Here is a 21,125-nt window from a genome sequence, read left to right on the forward strand (position 1 = left end):
AAAAATGCACAAATCAGTGAATCAAATATTGTGATGATGAAAATTTCAAAAGAAATATATGGGACACAGCATGTGCAAACCATATGCATGTTAAAAAGAACTATGATGATGTAACAAATAGATGTCAAGATGGCAGTGGAAAGCAAGGATGATTAAAGGCCACTTCATATCCAGTAATGAGTAAAGAGAATACAGAATATACTGTTTGCCTAAATGTGCTAAATGGAAATTGGCCTAACAACTTTGTTACTTTTCAAAATTTGAATCAAGACCTTTTAAATATAGTTTTAATCTTTTTAGATTCATGAGCATGGAGTGACAATCAATTGCACTTTTTTCACATGTGTAAGAGAATTTATACTCAGACTTTCTTTAAGATAATTTTTACTTGCATATTTCTTGCTGCCCTATGGTACCTGGGGGAATGGAGCATCTGTGGGTAACTGAAATGTGTATTTGCATTCCTAAGGCTTGGCCACATGCCAGTGGAGGAAGGAACAGAAGCTGGCCACAAGGGCAAAACCAGAACATTACAAGTGTACTGGGAGTTGAGTAAGCTAGTTTTCACTGCAGATTGAACCAACGTGTGTCCTGTATCAGTCTATCAGTTCTTCCTCGTGATGCTTCGAAAACTGCTACAAGAGGTAGCAGGTGAAGATGTTAGTGCTTATGCTGTATAACCTATGTAATCTTTCTTTCCTAACCCATAGCAAATAATTTCAATATGAAAATTTATATGAAACAAAGTACAACTACAGTACATCTGCTAAGCTACAGATGCTCTTTTTTAAGTTTCTGGAGGCCAGGGAAGTTTATTTTTAAAAGATTGGCCTGACTTCATGCATATTGCATGGAGTATAGTACAATGACCTAAAGAAATGAAGAAGATGAGGAGGAGGAGGAGAAGGAAGGAGAAGAAAAAGAAGTTAACCTGACACTACCTGATATTATACCATGTTTCTTCTATAACCTGTATCTTTTACTTCTGTCCTCTGCCATGGAACTAAATATGGTAAATTCAAACATTCAGGGCAGTAAACTCTGACAAAGAAAAGGTAACCAATCAAATCTTGGGTATAACCATATATTGTAGACAAAGGGAAAAAATGGTGTATGTAAGGCAAATCCCCACTATGTTTGAGACTCAGGCTTGAAATAAATCCACTGTGTGTCGACACAAAATGCATTTCTCTGGCACCTGCACATCCTGGAGCATTGAACAGGAATATTGATGGTGTTTTCACCTCCATTACTACTAGGGTGCCATATGTCTTGGGGTATGTAAAGAGGTGAGTTGCCAGCAGCCAGCAGATCAGCTAATTGTTAGGACCTTGGCCTCATGTTATACCAGCACATAAATCCTAAAAGTGTATGCGTACCCAGAACAGGAGCATCAAAGTATTTCCAGTCAGTCCACCCTGAAGGCAGAAGTGAAGCTTGATCTCAGTCCAGAGCCCAATTTTTCCTGAATAATCATATGCAAAATGAACAACACACCACTTTGTGCTGGCACATGAGAATTGCCTGATAAGACAGAGCCATTTTTTTGGATGTGGATGAATGACACAACTTAATTCAGAATCACAGCAACAATCAGCACCTTCCTGTAAATTCCCTTCTCAAGTGTGATTGTTGTCGCCTAATGAAGGAAATGGTGGTAAACGGAGTAAACACACAGACTTACAATTATTGGTTAAATTTTTTAAAAGGGGATATTCATGGCCTAGTTGCCCCCAGTCTCAAAATAGCTTATATGTACCTGTAGATATTTCCAAATTTGGATATCTCAAAAAATATGAGACCTTATTGACCACAATCATTTGGATGGAATACACTCAGCATTTATAGTAAACATTATTTAATAATTCCTGGATCTTTTATGTGTTCCTTCTTTTCTTTGGACAAGCCTCACTCTAGCACAGGATTACCTGGATTTCTCTATGTACTCCCATTCTAGCCTCAAAGTCCTGTCAACACTCAACAAAGGTAGGAGGATTGCCATGAGTTCGATGCAACCCCCCCCCACGCATATCCTTGCACATAAAACACAAATATATGAAATGCAAAATACATATTAATTGTGTAGTACTATCTGGATCAAAAACCTTTAGCAACAATGCAATCCCAAAGTGAAAGCTACTTTAAAAGAATATATTTCCAGGACCCTTCCAAAGGTTCAAAGTCACAAACACAAAGGCTATGTAATATAGATGAGAGACAAATGGAACATACCAAAATACACAACATAAGCTTTGAAATACTGTCATATATGAATGTGGGCAATATATTAATGAACAATATTTTAAAGATACAACATTTGCACTGCATACTATCTATATTAGCAATACTAAGACAGTATTATTGGGGCTAGAAGTGAAGATAAATGTCTGCAAACACAGTGATCCAGTGTTGGATTCCCTGGTGCCCACATAAAGCTGGATACACCAAGCAGCACCTACATTTGGAGTCCCCTGTTCCTTTGCAGCAGCTATAAGAATTGGTGAGATCTTACATTCATCCACCCTCCCCAATCTATCCATTTCACTTCTCTCTTTTACTCTCTGAAAACAAATGAATTTAAAATACATAAAGAATATTTGGGGGCTGGAGCAATTTATCAGTGTTTAAAGGCACTTGCATACTTTGAAAATATGTTTTCCCTTAGCAGATTTTAAGGGCAAATGTATCTTTTTGGAAAGAAAATGTTATAATGTTTTCATTGAAATAAAATTGTTTGGGGAAATGTGAGTGACAAGTAATGTGGCAAAAGGTTAACAAGTCAGGTGTGGTGCTGCATGCTCTCAATGCCAGCATTTGGAGATGCAGGTAGGAGGATTTCCAGGAGTTTAAGGGTAGGCTGGGAGTACCTAGTGAGCTAGAGGTATGCCTGTGCTAGAGAAAGACCCATCAAAAAAATAATAACAGGGACATGTAAGCAATCCAAGGATTATTAAATAGTATTTATTATAAATGCTGAATACCTTTTATCCAAAATTCCTGATATTTCCAGATTTGCAAATATCTTCAGGTACATATAAGATTTCTTGAGAATGGGGCCAAGAAGGCAAGTTACCATACAAGGTTGAGGCTAAGTGAGGCAAGTGGGCAGTCATGGCAAATGACAGGCAAGGCACGAATAAGCACAGGCAAGGCCGGGCAAGGCAAAGGAAGAGGAAAGGCAAGCCAAGAAGCCAGGGAAGACACAAGTCACGTTCTAAGGCAAGACAAAGGGAAAGCCAAGACAAGAAGCAAGGAATAAAATTGACCAGGAAAGAGGTAGGAGACCAGGTTCTCCAGCTAGGATCTTATTGCTGGTAGATATCATACAACCAGGAGCAAATTGTAGGGGGAAAAGATGTTTATTTTGCCTGATAGGCTTGAGAGGAGGATACAAGATGGCAGAGAAAATGATTGTATGAGAAGAGGCTGATGATCATCCCTTGGCCAACATAAAGTGGACAACAGGAACAGGAAAGTATGCCAAATATTGCTATGGAAAAACTGACTATAACACCCAAAATCCCTCCCACAAGAATACACGCCATCCAAAATACATTAATTATCAAATCTCCACTCTCTACTAACTTAGCACTCAGAACAAGAAAGTGTATGGGAAACACATAGATCAAGCCACCACATTCTGCCCCTAGATCCATACATGATATGAAAACACAGTGCATTCAGTCCAACTTTAAAATCATCCATAGTTTTTATAAATCCCAATGATGTTCAAACATCCACATAGTCCAAGATCTTTGACCTTAGCCATAATAACCCCCCCCCACACAAAATCTCCAAAACCCTGTAACAGCCCAGAATAAACATTCACAGTGCAAAAGATCTCACTGGGCATAGTGAAGAAACATTCAACAAATACCAGATTAAAATAAGGTATACATCAAACTCTGTACAGGTCCAACAACTGTAGCCTGTGAAAAGTGTCCATGTCTGATAATTCTAACCAGTAACAAGTCCCTGGAGTTCCAATTCAGTGCCTCAGGCTAGGCTACTCACAAGCTTGGCAAACTTCATCCAGGGCCATCAGCAATCCTTAGCACCCATCTCATGGTCTTGCATCTCCACTGGGTCTCCACTGCAATCCATGTTTCACCTTATAGCCCAATCAGGTCTAAATGCAGGCATCCAAAAATCTGCTTCACACTGCCCATGGCCATTTCCAAAATAAAAGACAATGTTGCAAACTCAATTACCCTCTTTTTTGCATCTACTATAATCCACAATACCGGTCAGGATGCCTCTTTGCTAATCCATGGGTGAAATAAAGCAAATGTTGAGGAAAAGAACACTGCTTGAGCACTCAGTCCTCTTAAAAAGACTCTACATGCTTTCTGTTGTGCCAGTGCAGATCAGCTTGCACATTCTCAAAGGTTGTAATCTCTGAACTGTAGCTCAGTGGGTAGCAGTACACCGATAGATAGATAGATAGATAGATAGATAGATAGATAGATAGATAGATAGATTATATATATATACATTTCTATGCCATATCCTTCTGCTCAACCCAGTTCTTTTGTATGCAAAGCAACCCTGAACACCTTCTCCAGACATGGGACTAACAAGCTTCTCACACAAAGTGCTAGCCCAGTCCAAGCAAAGCTCTTTTTCACCCTAATAATCCAAAACTCAATGTCCATAGTTCTTACTGAATTAGTCATTCAGAATGTAGCTCCAAAAGGCCAAATTCACACACTCTAGTGTCAAACAACAATCCTGCTGCTCATTACAACTTTACTGTTGCAGTAGTAAGGTTCCCAGAGCTGGTAGAAATAACTGAACCAAGAGCATCTGCTTGGAAGAAAAAGGTTTATTTTGGCTTACAGACTTGAGGAGAAGCTGTAAGATGGCAGGGGGAAATGATGGCATGATGACAGTTTGGAGACTACCTCCTACACCACATAAGTTGGACAACAAGAAAAGGAGACAGAGTGCCAAACACTAGCATGAGGATAATGACTATAATACTCATAATTCCACCCTTAATGATGCACAGACTCCAGAAGCTGTTCTCAAATCTCCATCAGATGGGAACTTAACATTCCGAAACCTAAGTGTATGGAGGACACCCAAATAAAACCAGCACAGCAAGCAAGAGGCCAGAAAAGGCAAAATGCAAAGAAAGGCAAAAGGAAGACATCCAGAGACAAGAGGCAAAGCAAGTCAACAGGGAAGGCAAGGTCAGAGGAAAGGGAAAAAAGGCAAGGGAAAGTGAGAGGCAACACACGGAAAGACACCATGCCAGCAGAAAGAAACGAAGCAGGAAAGAGGTAATATATATGAAAGAAAAGACAAAGAAAAATTTGATGAAGGCAAGGCAAGGGGAAACAAGATGTAAGGAAAGCAAGGCAAGATACCAGGTAAGGGACAGAGCCATACACAAAAGAGGCCAATCAAGAAGTAAGAGGACAGGTGAAGCGGGAGGAAGGCCAGGCAAGTGTCCTTTTATGGAAAGGGAACAGGCATGTCTATGAAGAGGCAAGACAAACAGAAGCCTAGGTGAGTAAGAGGCAAGGCAAGGCAGGGCAACATCTAAGGGAAGGCAAGAGGCAGGGTGAGCCTACAGGACAGACAAGAGGGTAGGTAACAGATCATGCAAGGAAATTCAAGGAGGCACGTAATCTAAGGCAAGATGCAAGAGGCCAGGCAAGACAAAAAATCAGGCAAGCAAAAGAGGAGGCCAGGCAAGGCAAGACAAGACAAGAGGCAGTTAAGATAAGGGGTGAGACAAAAAAACAAAACAAACAAACAAAAAAAAAAACATGCCAAACAAGACACAAGAAGCCAGACAAAAGGCCAGAGGCCAAGCAAGCAACAAGAAGGAAGGCAAGAGGTGACATGAGCCAAAATAAGATGTAAGGCAAGAAAGAAGGTGAAGAAAGAAGCCATGAAAGGAAAGAGGTAAGGCAATGCAAGAGGTCAGGATAGGCAAGATAGGGGAAGTCCAGGCAAGAGGCAAGAACAGGAAATAGGCTAGGTTGGGTAAGATGAAAGAGGCAAGAAGCCAGGCAAGAGGCCAGGCATCATAAAAGGGAAGAGGAAGGCAAGGCAAGGGAAGAGGCAAGGCAAGAAAAGGCAAGGTAAGATAATAGGCCAGTCAAGAAAATGCTAGAGGCATTGCCAGGCCAGGTAAGAGAAAGATGTAAGGCCAGAGTCAAGAGTCCATGCAATGAGTATTTCTAGAGAGGTCTGTGTGTCACAGCTCATTGGTACAATTGCCAGGAAATTTATGAGAAGTTGTGTTTGGTACTTTAGGTCATGTCATGAGCTGTTCTATGAGACATTTCACAGTCACAGTAATAAATGTTGTAGAATTTTTGCTGGGTCAGTGTATGTGTTAGTCATCACCTAGCAGACCAGTTTGCCACAGAATGAGGTGATCAGGACAGACCTGTGCCATTTCAGAGCACATGACTGGTATTACATGCAAAAGCTGTGTTGTCCCAGGAGAAGTCTGCATTTTGTTAGGGCATATGAGTTACATTACTGGACAGTTCCCGAAGTTGCTTAGAAAAGACCTGTCTCAGGATATGTGAAGATTATAACCTGCCAGTCTGTGTCTTAGCAAAAGCCTTCATTGACTTAGACCATGTGATTGATGTTAGAGATCTAGATTGGAAGTGCATCAGCACAAATGTGTTGAGTCTTGGGATATATGAATAGCACAAGTTAGGAAATTGTGCACTACAGGACTGGTCTCCACTGTATGAGGGCCAGTTTGAGGAACTACATGGCATGTTGTAGGACAGCTGTGATATGTGTCAGGAAATGTGAATCTTATGAGGGGAAATGCCATGAGGTGACTCTGTGTAGGTCTATACAGTCTAACAATATGGGCATGATGTGTTGGGTCTCAAGAGAGACCTTTGCTAACTGAGGACATAAAAATGAAGTGGTACTAAAATCAGGCGTAATGGGGTGTCAGAAAAGGTCCATGTCTTCTTTACATATATGAGTGTTCTGTTAGGTAATACAACTGAGACATGATTATGCCTGTATTTCTGACCTTGTGACACATCAAGATGACAGGTTTTTAGGAGAATAAATATAAAAACTTTTTTCTTTTCTTTACTTTTTTACTTCCTAGAAAAATAATTGAAACTATACTACATGAGCACTTTTCTTTTTGGATTTATATATTTTTAAATGGTTAAGGTTGCATTGTTGTGTTAATATTTAATTTCTATGAAAAAGTCTCAAAGACAGGCTGTTTTCACTGGTATACTAAAGCACTGGTCCATAAGCAAAGAGTTAGGGTTTGGCCTGAGATGCCAAGGGAGGTAGCTATGTTCACACTCCCTTTAGTGACTGTGGCTGCCTGTCTTTGCCTCTGTTGGCAGCATGGTAGAGCTTATGGTCTTCAATAATAGGATCCAATACAGAATTGCAAATTACCCTTTCTCACAATCACCTGAATTTCTTTTCAAATCTTTAACCAAACATTATAGAGCTCTGTGTTTACGGTTTACCATGATTTCCCCATTGTAGGACACCAATCACACCTGAGATGGAAACTTAAAGGTGGGTGCTGACTGTTGCTTTCATTCCCAACTAAGCTGTCTCATTCATCCACGTCCAAATATATGGCTCCATCTCATCATGCAATTTTCAAGTGCCAGCACAAGTGGTGTTTTGTCTGTTTTGCATGTGATTATTCAGGAAGTCTAGGCTCTGGACAGATATCAGGCTTCCCTTCTGCCTTCAGGGTGAACTGACCAGAACCAAGAGTCATTTCACTCTGATGCTCCTGTCCTGGGTACTACTACACTTTTAGGATTAAAGTCCCATATCACAGGAGAACAGTGTCATACCGATCAATTGATCTCTGAGATTGGCAAGGTGTTACATGCCAAATGGCAATTTGAGGGACACATAGTGGATTTATTTCAAAGCCTGTTTTCCAAAATGAATGTGGGCAAGCCTTAGGAAGGCAAATACAAAGTTCAGTTACCCACAGATGTCAAATTTCCCCAGGGACCATAGGGCAGCAAGAAATACACAAATGAAAAGTATCTTACTGAAATTCTGGTTATAAATTCTTTTAGATGTGTGAAAGAAGTGCAATTGATTGTTACTCTCTGTTGACGGATCTTAAGGGATTAAAAGTGTATAAAAAGTATGGACTCAAATTTTGCAAATCAGCAAAATTGTCAGTCAGGCCAATTCCCATTTAGGACATTTAGGCTAACAGTATATTTTGTGTTCTTTTTTTTTTTTTTTTTAACCCATTACCGAATATGCATTGGCTTTTATTCATCCCTTTCTTTCCATTGCCATACTGAAATCTCTTTGTCATATCATGATAGTTCTTCTTAAACACACATATTATTTGTACATGCTGTTTCCCACATATTTCTTTTGAAATTTTCATCATCACAAAACATGACATGTTGATTTGTGCATTATTGAAAAGTCATCTTTATATTTTCCAGGGCTTTATGCAAGTTCAAAAGGTGACTACGTTCCCCAGAGAAAACTTGAATTCACACTATATGTGATTCTAGCCTTGAACTCTGGTCAGTCTTACCTGTAATACCCAATTGATGGCATTACATGAAAGCATCAGCATTCCCACCTTGCAGTGAGCATTTTGAGAAAATTTTGCCTGAATGAGCTCCAGAGAAGCAGTAGTAGGGAAAAAGACAATCTGGAAAGTAAAGAATGTGAAGGTCTTAAAGGAATTTGTCAATCATAGCACATGACAAAGCATGAAGGTGGACATAGGAAAAGGATTCTTTATATCATGATTCTGTAGCACAGCATAATACAGAAAGAATGGATGGCAGCAATGGTGGTGATCATGACTACTGGACATAAAACAACTTTAACAAATGTAAATTTACTTTTCTAAAATTCCATTCTAAACATGATATTAAACCTTCAAAGTATGTTTAGAAGTAGTGCAAGCTGGCCAGTCTTGGATTTCATTTTGTATTTTACCTTAGCAACATATATTTTATTTATTATTTTTAATTTATTAATTTTTTTACTAATTACTTTTATACTCAGTGAATACAATCAAGTTGGTACCATTGTTAGGCTATCCACATACTACTCCCTCCTCCTGGACCCTCCTTATTGAGGCACATGGGTCATGCATTCTGGAGTTAGCGCACAGTTATGGGTAGGATAAATGTTTCTGCATATCATGACCTGACATGTGATTCTGACATTCCTTCCCTCCCCTCTTCCACAACATTTCCCTGAGCCATGTTGGATTCAGTTCTGGTCTGCTTCACTGATGAGGTGATGAGGGTCTCTGGGTCGCTGGATATTTGATATGGTAGGAGTTAATTGTTCTCTGTGTCAGCCACCTTCACCCTTGTACTGGTACCTATTTCACCAAGAGACATTTCTAATTCACATCACCATGTTTTCAGTCATTCGCAGAGATTTCATAAGTCACTACATTTTACTTTATCAACTTGCTGCATTCTATTCCCCATTGTTATTATGTATCCCATTAAGAAAAAGCTAAAGAAAAGAGACCTACCAACATTTCTATGAAACACTATATACTAAATGATTAATGACATAATAAACAGCAACTGAAATATAATTCTACTGACTTGTGATATGTATTCATTCTGCATAGTGATGGTTTCATCATCATAATTTTTTCAAGTACATCATACACCAGCCATAAGCACATCATTTTTGCTCCAGCTCCTTCCCCATTCCACTGAACTTCTTCTTTTCCTTATCCCCCCTCTTATTTCATGCTACCCTTGATCTTCAAACCTATGAAATAAAAACCCATTCTGGTGAATATGTAGATTTATATGACAAACTAAGAGAATTATTTCTCAACTTATTGTAAATATGAAGTTTAACCTATGATTTGCTATGATGTTTTTAGACCTATGACAGATCTCTAGTCCTTACAATGACAGTGGAATATTGCAGACAGTTGATAAGGTGATGTTGTCTCTGAGGGAGTAGATGTCCCATTGTATGTTGGGGGAAGGAGCCACGGGTATCATGCTAGTAGCAGGTTATGATAATAACACTGGTTACCTGGAAAATTATGATGCCCAGGCACACAAATAGTATACTTCATGTTTGGTCAAAATGAGTATTTTTGTGAATATAATTTGAAACTGAGAAGTAGAAGTGGAGAGGAAATTCACAATGTTGCCACTTGTGTGAGAGTTGCTGTGGTGGGATCACATATAGTGGTGAAATGAGTTAAAACAGAGTTTTGACATGGGGACGCTTGTTCTGACAAAACATGAGGGACGACAAAAGTCTCTTCTTATTGGGTGATTTGTACAATTAATCCCTTGGCCACTGGATGCCTTGTTTATCTGAGGCACAATTTGCTTAGGTGGAAAATAAACCTTTTTCACTAGCTTCAACAATTGTAAGAGCTGTGATTAAAGATGTTTTGAGCTTAGAGTTGAATTCTGGGAGCAATGAAGCAATTGTTTGAGAAGAATTTTATTGTTTTTTTTTCCCCTTTGGTTTTTCAAGGTAGGGTCTCACTCTAGCCCAGGCTGACCTGGAATTCACTATGGAGTCTCAGGGTGGCCTCGAACTAATGGCGATCCTCCTACCTCCGCCTCCTGATTGCTGGGATTAAAGGCCACCACACATGGCTTGAGAAGCATTTTAAACTCCAACTCTTCTTATCATTTTCAATAACATATTGGGATGGCCTCATATAAAATTTTGACTACAGTATTACTGAACCTGAAATGGAAGGAGAAAGTTATTTAATGAGTGTTTATGGCAAAAGTAGTTATGAGCAAAAAATAGAAACAAAAAGAGTTACAAGCACAGAATTTTTAAGGGTGCACATTTTTACTGAACTACATGCAGTTTCCACTTGCCTTTGCCTTTTTCCCACTTTTGAAAGGTCTAGTCCCTGATCTCCTTAACTCTTCACCTTGGCACCACTTACAAAGACTGGAACCAGTCTCCTTCCCTGCCTGTATTGTGTCTCTTCCCAAGAGCAAGAAGAGGACCCTGGAGGGAACCTTCTCTTTCTCAGTCTCCTGAGAGGTTCCTGCCTCCATCGGTTCATCATCTCCTGCAGGCTCTCCCTGACACATTTGTTACATCAAACCTGCAATACAAATACTCTAATTTATTATGAAAAATGAATCAAATTTATTTCCTAATTTCCTTAAGGATGTAAAGCTATAACTAATTAGTGCACATGAGTTTCTTGTCTATTACAAATGGAAACATAATTTAGTATTAAAATTTAATATATGTTCAAACCCAGATATGTTCTACTTGTTAAAATTTTCTTTTGTTTAAAAAATAATCCTAATTCCTATGCATTACTACAGAAGCAGTATGTGAAAAAAATATTACTTTGGTTAATTTAGCTGAGGCTGCTTATATTCTGCCAAGAAGTCAGCCAGAGAAACATATCTTTGACAATTCTGCACTCTCCTAAATCCATTAAGATTAAGCCATCAAACCAAGCTTTTCAAATTATTGGTTTGAAATATGCCGAAAGGGTTCTTTCTTTCTGAAACTTTTTGAAACTTCTGAATTAGTCACAATAGAAGTTCCCTCTGCAACCCACCAAGCAGACTTAAATTTGTCACTTTCTATTATCTTAAAAAATTTCCTGGGAAAGGTCAGAGAAAAACATCCCTATCTCCCTGTGGTTCATTAACATGAAGTGGTCAGTATGGATTGGTTTTCTGGGACTGATGAAACAAAAGCTAAAAAAGCAATTTCTTCAACCTCAGCCCATAAGCCTGAGTCTTCAACTGGAGTGTGACCATATGGTGGAGATGTGACTAAGGCTTCTCAACCAATAGATCCCATTTTTGCATAAACATATTGAATTTATGAAGATAACTGGGCCATCTTAAGTGAATGCTTCCTTAGCGAAACTACTAATGTTAATGTGTGAACTCGTCAGTTTCTGTGAAATGAAGGCCATCACAACAGTTGACACGTGCTATGACTGTGACCTCATAAGGTAACTTAGGTTAACCAGCAACTACAAGGAAACATTCAACCAAAGTGTTTCCATCAACCTCTGTAATAAACCTAGTTTGAACAAGATGTAAGAGCAATCATATATATATATATATATATGGGATTTTAAAATTCTTACACCTAGCCTGCCAAGTGAATATCTTGGGGTCTAAATGAAATGAACTCAATATGACCTTCCTTCCACATACACAGACATATAGCACAGAGTAGTGTCCACCATGAATGGTCCACAAAGTGAAAATGGAGTAAATAAGTAATTTGACCCATTTTAGGTTGAAATGTGCATGGAAGTGACAAGGATCTATCAAAATACAGAATTGAGTTGAGATTCAACTATACTTACACTTGATAAGATGTTATTCATGTGTTTTCTATTCAAGAAAAAAAAATCTTTGTGTTAAAGTAAGTGGTATTGCAGTATTTTTGAGTGGAATGCTTACAACTACCTTTAGCAAACTGAATATACTTTAATTCAATTCAAATTGGTCCTTTGGCTCAAGATGGTACAAAATCATAAAAATTAAAATAGTAACACAATTGTAAATGAAGCATTAGGAGTGAAAACATGAACGTGTTTATTAGGAAAACAATTACCCAGATTTAGCATAAGACTTTTTAAACCATTTCTAACCTTAATTTAAAACTTAACTTCTATGTAAGTATTCTTCCAAAGAAGGAGAAATCTGCCACTCTTGCTGGAAATCTGGACTTCAGTGACTTGTTTATGGGTTAAATAAATTGACTCCTCAATGTTAGGATTCAATATGTTTTCACACAATGAACTATGTCTGAGATGATACTGTTTTATTAAAATCACTTGGATTTTTCAAGAGTGTATGCATTAACTGCATTTATTGTGAAATTTCATGTTAACAATGTTTACTAAGTTTTGTTCCATCTAATATGGTATACCTTACACAAGATGAAATTGGTTAACATGCCCTCCATGGAATAATTGAAAGCACTTCAAAAATGGTTGAGTAAACACTGACATACATTAATGCTCCTCACTTAAATTATTCTATAAGTACATCATGGGAAGTTAATTTTTTAGTGCTAAATAAAGCTGCATTGTGTGATTTCTTAAGTTTTTTTTTCTGACTACACACTTCAGTATCTCTGAAGAACTAATGAAGTCCTTACTTTCCAATCTCAAAAATCGATAATGAGTTTGCTGTGTCATTGAGGAGTCTCAGAAGCCTCCCATATCACTCTCAGATCAAATCTTCATTTTCATCATTTAAGTTCTTTGTAAATTTTCCAGGAGAGTAGAAGACCATATCTGTCTACCTTTCTTCTTCAGTGACTCACTCAAAGTAAATTTATAATAAAGCTGCCTATTAGTAATGGAATGTCAGCATACACTTTTCTATAGGTGTGACAGTAAAGCCCAAGTCACTTTCTCCTGACTCCCAGAATTGTGTACAAGTACTTTCATTTTTAGTGTGAGCCTTGCTATAAAACCAGGGCTCACTTCCCCTTTCCAGAGGAGCACCAAGTCATTCTGTGTAGAAAACCCGTGACAACACATGGAACATGCTAGTATTGTTAGAGGATATTGCACTTACAGAATTCTATGGTGCACTTTCCAAAGCTATAAAATGTATATGAATAAATTAAATAAGGAACTGAGAACTCTCTTTTATGGTTTGCATATGAAATTTTCCCCTGTCTCATGTTTGAAGTGGTTACTCTAGACAGTATGGTAAATGATGATTTAGTCTCTGCCTCCACTAGCACACAGTAACGTAAATGACTCAGAGGAACAAAGGAAGGTTATTATGAGGGCAGTAAAAGTTGGGGTTATGGAAGCATAAAAGAGGGCACAGGGTAGCAAACGTAGATAAGCATATAGATTGTTCAGAAGAAATAGCTAACTACTCTTAGGTATATTGTAAGTTTTCCGCTGGGGTAGAGGATAACTCAAGTTATAGGTTAAAAATGCGGATGCATTTTGGAAGTCAAAAGAGTGCCCATGGTCGTCATAGTACAAACCAATATTCATTCAAATTTTAACTTCAGTTGTCAGATTTGCTATGGCAGTGTATGGGGCCATTATTGAAAAAGAAACCCAAGGAAACAAAACAAAGAAAACAAACAACAACAACAAAAAAGAAAGAACAAAACCAAAACCCAAACCAGATTTTGTGTAACATCTTGAGAGACCTTTTTTTTTCTTTTCTTTTTTTGTGAGCAATACTGTGATCCAGAAAACAAGGAAAACTCAAAGCCCAAGACTACTCATTCTGGCAGTGTTTTGATAACAGGTGAAAAGGTTTTATGGAAAAGGAGAGGTTGGACAAGAGAACACATAAAGGTAAGCAAAAAGGGACTGGCATGGTCATTGTGAGCCATAGTCCCAAGACTATGAACAGAGAGTTTAGAGAACAGCAAAGGGACTAAGAGCCAGACACCAGGTGCAGAGATTATCAGTTTCAAAGACCTTTTCACTACCACAATTTACTGTAATGAGAATCTGAAAGATGAGAGCATGGCCTGAAACAGAGCCCAGTATGCAAAGTACCATATCATTTTTTGTGTGGCTGGGTCTTGCCAAATTATTATAACTTGCCAATACTTTTATTAGTTATGTACACAGTGTAGAGTCATATTGGTATCATTGTTGGGCCCCTCCCTGAACACCACATTGTACAGAGCCTCTAACTTTTGGGGAATATGGTTAGTGTTTTGTGGGGTTACCCAAAGCAGCTATTGTGTGGACAAGCCTTGTAAACAAGCAACATTTTTTTTGTGGGGGGAGTCTATTTTCAGACTTTGGGTAATAATATAATATTCTTGGCAAAACAAAGGAAGTCTGAATGTTACCCTGGCCACAACAATCCTCTCTCTTTGTCTCTCTCTCTCTCATAGATAGATAGATAGATAGATAGATAGATAGATAGACAGACAGACAGACAGATAGACAGACATACATACATAGATATATATGTAAATAGTTATATAGATATTTCTGTATATTTATGTATATATATATGTGTGTGTGTATATAGTGTCCATGGTAGTCATATATATATGCATATATATACATATATATGCATATATATATAGATATATGTACATTATATACATATATACATATACATACATATATATATATATATGAATGATAAAGATTGACATATATGTGTGTATGTGTGTTGTATGAGACTTTGTTCATGCATGTATATGCATGTATGCATGTGTATTTCTATATAATTTAGGGATAATTTTGGCATGTTTGTTGTAAAAAACAGAAAAACCATAGAGCAATGTCAATTAGTTCCTAGATAAACCCCTGTATAATGTACTGGCTATAAATGTTTTCCCCTATTAAAATATTAGTGTACTGGTTGTCAAAAGCCTGAAAAAAGCAATCTGAAAAGGGAACTCACATAATGCCAAAGTTGTCTATGTTGAAAAGGAATGAAAAAGCATTTAAAGGATAGAAGGAACAGGTGGGTATATCTTTAATCCTAGAATTTGTAAAGCAGAGGTAGGAGAATCTCCATGAGTTTAAGGTGACTCTGAGACTACAGAGAGAATTCCAGGTCAGTCTGAGATAGCCTGAGACACCACCTTGTACCCTGCCCTTCTACACCAGATAAAAGGATAGAAAGAACAGGTATGCTGTTCAGTTGTCTTTCCCATTTTCTACTGAAAATCAGCTTGGAGATTTGCAAAGTAATAATAATAACAAAAACAACAACAGAGAGATAGAGAAAATATTGATGCACCAGGGTCTCAGATACTGCAATCAAACTCCAGACACTTTTGCCATCTACATGGAATTTGTAAACTTGCTCATGCTTCACCTATATTTGTGGCTTAGTATGGGATCTGGTGAGTTGAATATAGTTCTTTAGGCTTTGAAGGAAAGCATCTTGACTCCTAAGCCATCTCTCCAGCACAGCTTGGGGTTTTATTTCTAAGTTAGTGGGCTTGCCTACTGGTGCACAGTGGAAGAGCTTTATTAGTCCTGCTAAGGATTTACGCACTGGAAATAACTTTGATTTTGGATTCTGTCTTAGATATATCTCACCACTCTCATCTTCTCATTCCCTTGATTAGCTCCTTCTTTCACAGAAAGTTCAATCTGCAGGTATTTGAACAAAGGATCCTCATTTGTCATGCCAACAATAGCAAAACTGCAAGAGATTACTGCAAATTAAAGCCAAAAGGGTCATCACATTTTGACTCAAATCATGCTGACCCCAATAATTCTGCATGAGTGATGTTGCAATAAATTCAGAAATTGGGATTTTATAAAATCCTTTTAAAGTATTTCTCATAATGTGAATGGACTAACAAAAAACATTACCTCTCTGTACAAACACTTTTAAAGTGCTGAGTATGCAGCGTATCTATAGTCCTTAGCATATTTTTTTTTTTTTTTTATGTCTAGGAAAGCATTTAGCATCTTCCTTCTTCCGCAAGATTCAGGTATGCCATCTATGTCAAAGAACAGCCATGGACAATAAAAATAGGGCATCAGTCAGTAGTTCTAGCTTAGCTATGCTTTACAATTATCTAAGTAATTTTAGGAAAATAATGTTGGTTCTTTCTGATTAACTGGGTTGGGAAGGACACATGGCCTTGTATGGGATGCCCCAGATGATTCTAATGGGCAGACCTCGCTAAGACCCATTCTCCTACTTACAAGAAGAGCTTCAGCTCATCTCCCAACCACACCCATTTCTTCACTGAGTTTTTAGCTGGTGTGTTAGGTTGACTACTTTACTTTGCATGGAGAAGGATCTAGCTGTGTTTTATGTGATGTTTGTATTTATATTTTTACCTGATAGAAAGAAAAAGCGTTAGTAGTTATTCAGTTAGCTAGTTATTTAGTTGTTAATCCATTGGTGCAACAGTGACTCTTGTCTCTGCAGCTAAATTCCGGACACATTTTCCCCTTTGCATTTTTGGCTTTCTACCTTAGGGCACTGGAGAATTAAAGGCAGCCCGTCAGCCTTTGCAAGCATGCACTTTTAACTACTTAGACATCTCTTCAGCCAGCCCAGTTGTGATTTCGTTTGCCTTTCATGAGATCTATCTCACTCTATATTTCAAGCTGTCCTGAATCTATGTAGGCTACTTTAGCATCAAAGGCTTGACAATTGCCCTGTCTCAATATCCTGATTATAGGGACTCCTGGGATGTGCCAATGGCCCTGGCTCTTATAGGGTCTTAATCTTAATACTGGGAAGCATGGTGACTTAAGCAAACAATTAACAGCGTGCAAACTCGCAATTTACAAATTTTTAAGAAAGTTTCTAAAATATTTTTAACATTTTATGTATTTGGCAGAGATAAATAGGCAGACATGTAGATTGATTATGGATGGGCCCATTAGAATTTCTAATTAGAGCAAACAAACTCCAGATACGTATGCCACCTTGAGAATCTGACTGACTTGAGGCTGGTGGATCCATCCTCAGTCCTTAACCTTAAGAAACAAGCACCATAACAGTTAAGCCATCTCTTTAGCTTTTAGGAATTAATTTTTAAATGTCGTAGAGTTTGCAAATAAAGTAGAACCTCTCTGAACCTTTTGGACAGGTTAAGTGTTGTGTCAGACATCAGCGTCCTGCACCTAGCAGTGTTAGATCAGAGAGACAAAAGTGGCTGGCCATTTCTGAATTTTTTTTTGAGAATTTGAAAGAAAAGCTTATTACCTTATATTTCTTATCCAAAATTTTAAAGTGTATTATTGTTGTGGCTTGGCTTGTGTCCTCTAATGTTAAATATTATCACACCCTAATACTAGGTCAAAAACAGGTTGTTGCAATAACCCTTAAAATAGACTAAAAGAATGTCACTGATGCTGGCAAATGTACCTGAATTAACTATTGGTAGGCCTAGATTTCATTCCAAAAGAATGACATAAGAATAGATAATGAAAGGCTTCAAAAACATAATGATTTTAGAATGGAAAAGTTTAAGGGGAATTATTAAAGATTTTTTTTAATGAACTTGTGTGTCTTCAATTCAACAAGTTACTAAGTTATTATGACTCCATTTTGATGCACTTCATTGCTGATCGATTGAAGCATGCCTTTTCCTCACTTAGTACTTGCTCTGGGTATTTTACCTTCAGCAAGAAAGACAATTACTTGCTGATTTTAAACATATAAATGGTTTTCATGCAGTGTGATGTCTAACCTGTTTGCTGTGTGTTGTGAAAAGTTCAAATGGCTTACTGAACTGCTTGGAAGAAAAAGGTCTCCATGGTGATAATGTATATGTGTCAAAACATTAAATAATACCATTAGTCTATATCATATCATATGACACCAGCCTGTATTCATGTTTGATCTCATCAGATTTAAGACATGTGAAACTTAAGTCATTAAAGAGGTATGAGAGCCAGATGTGGTATTGTACACAGGTACACCCAGCAATGAGGGGACTGAGGCAAAAGGATTGCAACTTGCAGGCAGACTTTCTTTCTCAAAAACAAAATAAATAAGGAAATAAATAAATGTCTAAAAAAAATCAATATTACATAGGAAGTGAAGACTAAATATGAGTGCTACATTTACTGCTATCCTGACAATCTCTTCCAGGGAGATGGTGATAGATATTGAAGAGACTCAGAGGTCATCAAAATCAGTGCTGGAGAAAAAGCTGATTAGTTCAAGCACTTGACTGCAAAGAGTAAGGACCCACATTTACCTGCCCATTGCCCACATATGCCAGATGTATTGGAGCAAATTATTCTGGTACTAATTTGCAGTGCCTATAATAAAGTACCCATTCTCTATCTCTCTGCCCCTTAATCACTGCACGCAGGTGTCCAAGGCAGAATGATCACTGTGAGTTCCAGGCTATATCATAAATTCCAGGTCTACCTGGGTTAGAGCATAATTCTACCCTGAAACACAAAACAAGAACAAAAAATAATATTTGAAGCCAGTAAAGCAGTCTGCTATGTACACACCCTAAAGGGACTAACGAGGTGCCTTCTGAGGCTCAGGGAAATTTCATTCTGGAACAGGAGTTGAAAGGATTTAATAGCCATGTGTAAGAAGAGAGGGGTGGGGGGTGTCAGGGACAGGAAGGGAGGAAAAGACAGGGGGGGAGGGAGGGAGGGAGGGAGAGAGAGAGAGAGGGAGAGAGAGAGAAGGGGGGGAAACTAGTGTATTCATGATCCTACAGTGAAGACCGGTAACCCCACTGAGGGGTATTAGTGGAATGGAGTGGAGTACAGACAGCACAATAGTATATACCCTTTGGACTTAAGACTAGTCTGCAAGATGTTCATACACCACAGTTCTCAGGTTACAAAATATACTTGTGTAAGGTAGTGGACTTAACTCTGTTGTAGTGTTTTTGTACAGCATGTTCAAGGCCCTGGCTTTGGTTGCTAGCAACTGAATAAGTAGTATTTTTTTTTTCTTAATGTGGAAAAGATTAGAATTTACCTAAATTACCAGTAACTGAGCAATAAAGCTTTCTGGCAGTTCTCATTACCAGTTCTGACATATGTCACTTTCAATGCCAAGGATGACATTGAATTGATTCACCTGCCTCCACTTCACTGGCCCACTACAAACTGCTATAAATTACTTTGTGTTCCTAATCTTAATTTTTATCATGCTTCACATTACACTTTGTGTGTTTTTCTTTGTGAAGGTCATTTTTCCTCATTGATTTGGACTACTTCATTCAATTATATAGTATATTTTCATCAAATTGAGCCAAACATTACCCTCATTTGCCCCTACCCCATTTCCATTTAACATTTTTCTCTTCCCAAATAAACACACTACTGATTTCAGGAGTGTGTGTGTGTGTGTGTGTGTGTGTGTGTGTGTGTGTTTGTGTTGTTGAATTGAAGTTTTGTTGCTTTCATGAACAGGAGGGAGGTGGTAGTTTGCAGAGTGTGGGAAACATATAGGAGGCCAAGACCATATATTTTGGGGCATTTTTAATTCATGGTTCATTTGCCAAAATATTTGGTTGGAACACAATTCATAAAAGAAAGCAGTACCTTTTATCTAACATGACTCAGGGTGAATAACAACATACATCTTAGGGAACTTAGCTTTATAAGACTTTTTCTCATAGTCACTATGATTGAATACTTCTGCTGGGCTGGTTTTTATTGACTGTGTACGGTACACAGTTGAAGCTTAGAATTTTCAAATAAATTATTCCACACAGTCTATTAGAAGAAATGAAGGAATTAAAGAAGAAACAAACTTCTGAAAGAGAACACAGGAAACTAGCTTGATGAAATTAAGAGGTCATTTCAAGACATTAGTAAGGAAATAGCTGTGAAGAGTACATTTACTGGAAACAAACAACAAACAACAACAACAACAACAAAACTGTAGAAAGTCTCACAGGTAGAATGGATGAAGGAGAGAACTGAATATCTAATCTAGAAGATGAGGTGACAAATCTAATATAGTTCAACAAAGAGTAAGACATGCTAATAGCAAGTTACAAATGGGAAATTCAAGACATGTGGAAACTATGAAATGGTTACAAATAAGAATTAAGGGTATAATAGAGGAGAAGAATTTCAATACTGCAGCTTAATATATGTTTTCAAAAAAAAAAGCCATAGAAGAAAAATTTCCTCAACTTGGGAAAGGAACTCCAATGCAGATCCAAGAAGCTTTTAATATACTGAACTGAAAAAACCTGGAAAGAATATCTCCTTGCCATGTTGTAATTAAACTACTAACACACAAACAAAAGGAAATATATAAACACATATGCACTTAACATGGGGATTCTCCCTTTCATCAAACAAACACCTTTAGATTTAATGTCAGAGATAACATCAAACACCACTATAGTGGAAGTCATCAATACCACACTGTCATCACTAAACAGGTCATCCTGAAAAAAATACACAGAGAGACATCTGAATTAAATGATGTCATGGAAAAAAAGGAACCTAACATTTATCTACACAGCATTTCATGAAAATGCTGCAAAAATACACTTTTCTCAGCATGAAACATTGTCTAAAATAGAATATATATTAGGACATATATCAAGTCTCCACAATTACAGAAAATTGAAATAACCCCTTGTAATCTACCTAAACCCAATGGGATTAACTCCAAATCAGCAACAATGAAAGCTACAGAGCTTGCACAAATTCATGGAGACAAAATAGTACAATATTGAAA

General features: G+C 37.7%; 1 pseudogene; it reads right to left on the reverse strand.

Moving 5' to 3' along the window:
- Window positions 1-6,352: 6,352 nt before the first annotated feature.
- Window positions 6,353-21,125, reverse strand: part of LOC123457059 — a 32,863-nt pseudogene continuing 18,090 nt past the window's right edge.

Source organism: Jaculus jaculus, chromosome Y (assembly GCF_020740685.1).
Source record: "Jaculus jaculus isolate mJacJac1 chromosome Y, mJacJac1.mat.Y.cur, whole genome shotgun sequence".
NCBI classification, from domain to species: domain Eukaryota; kingdom Metazoa; phylum Chordata; class Mammalia; order Rodentia; family Dipodidae; genus Jaculus; species Jaculus jaculus.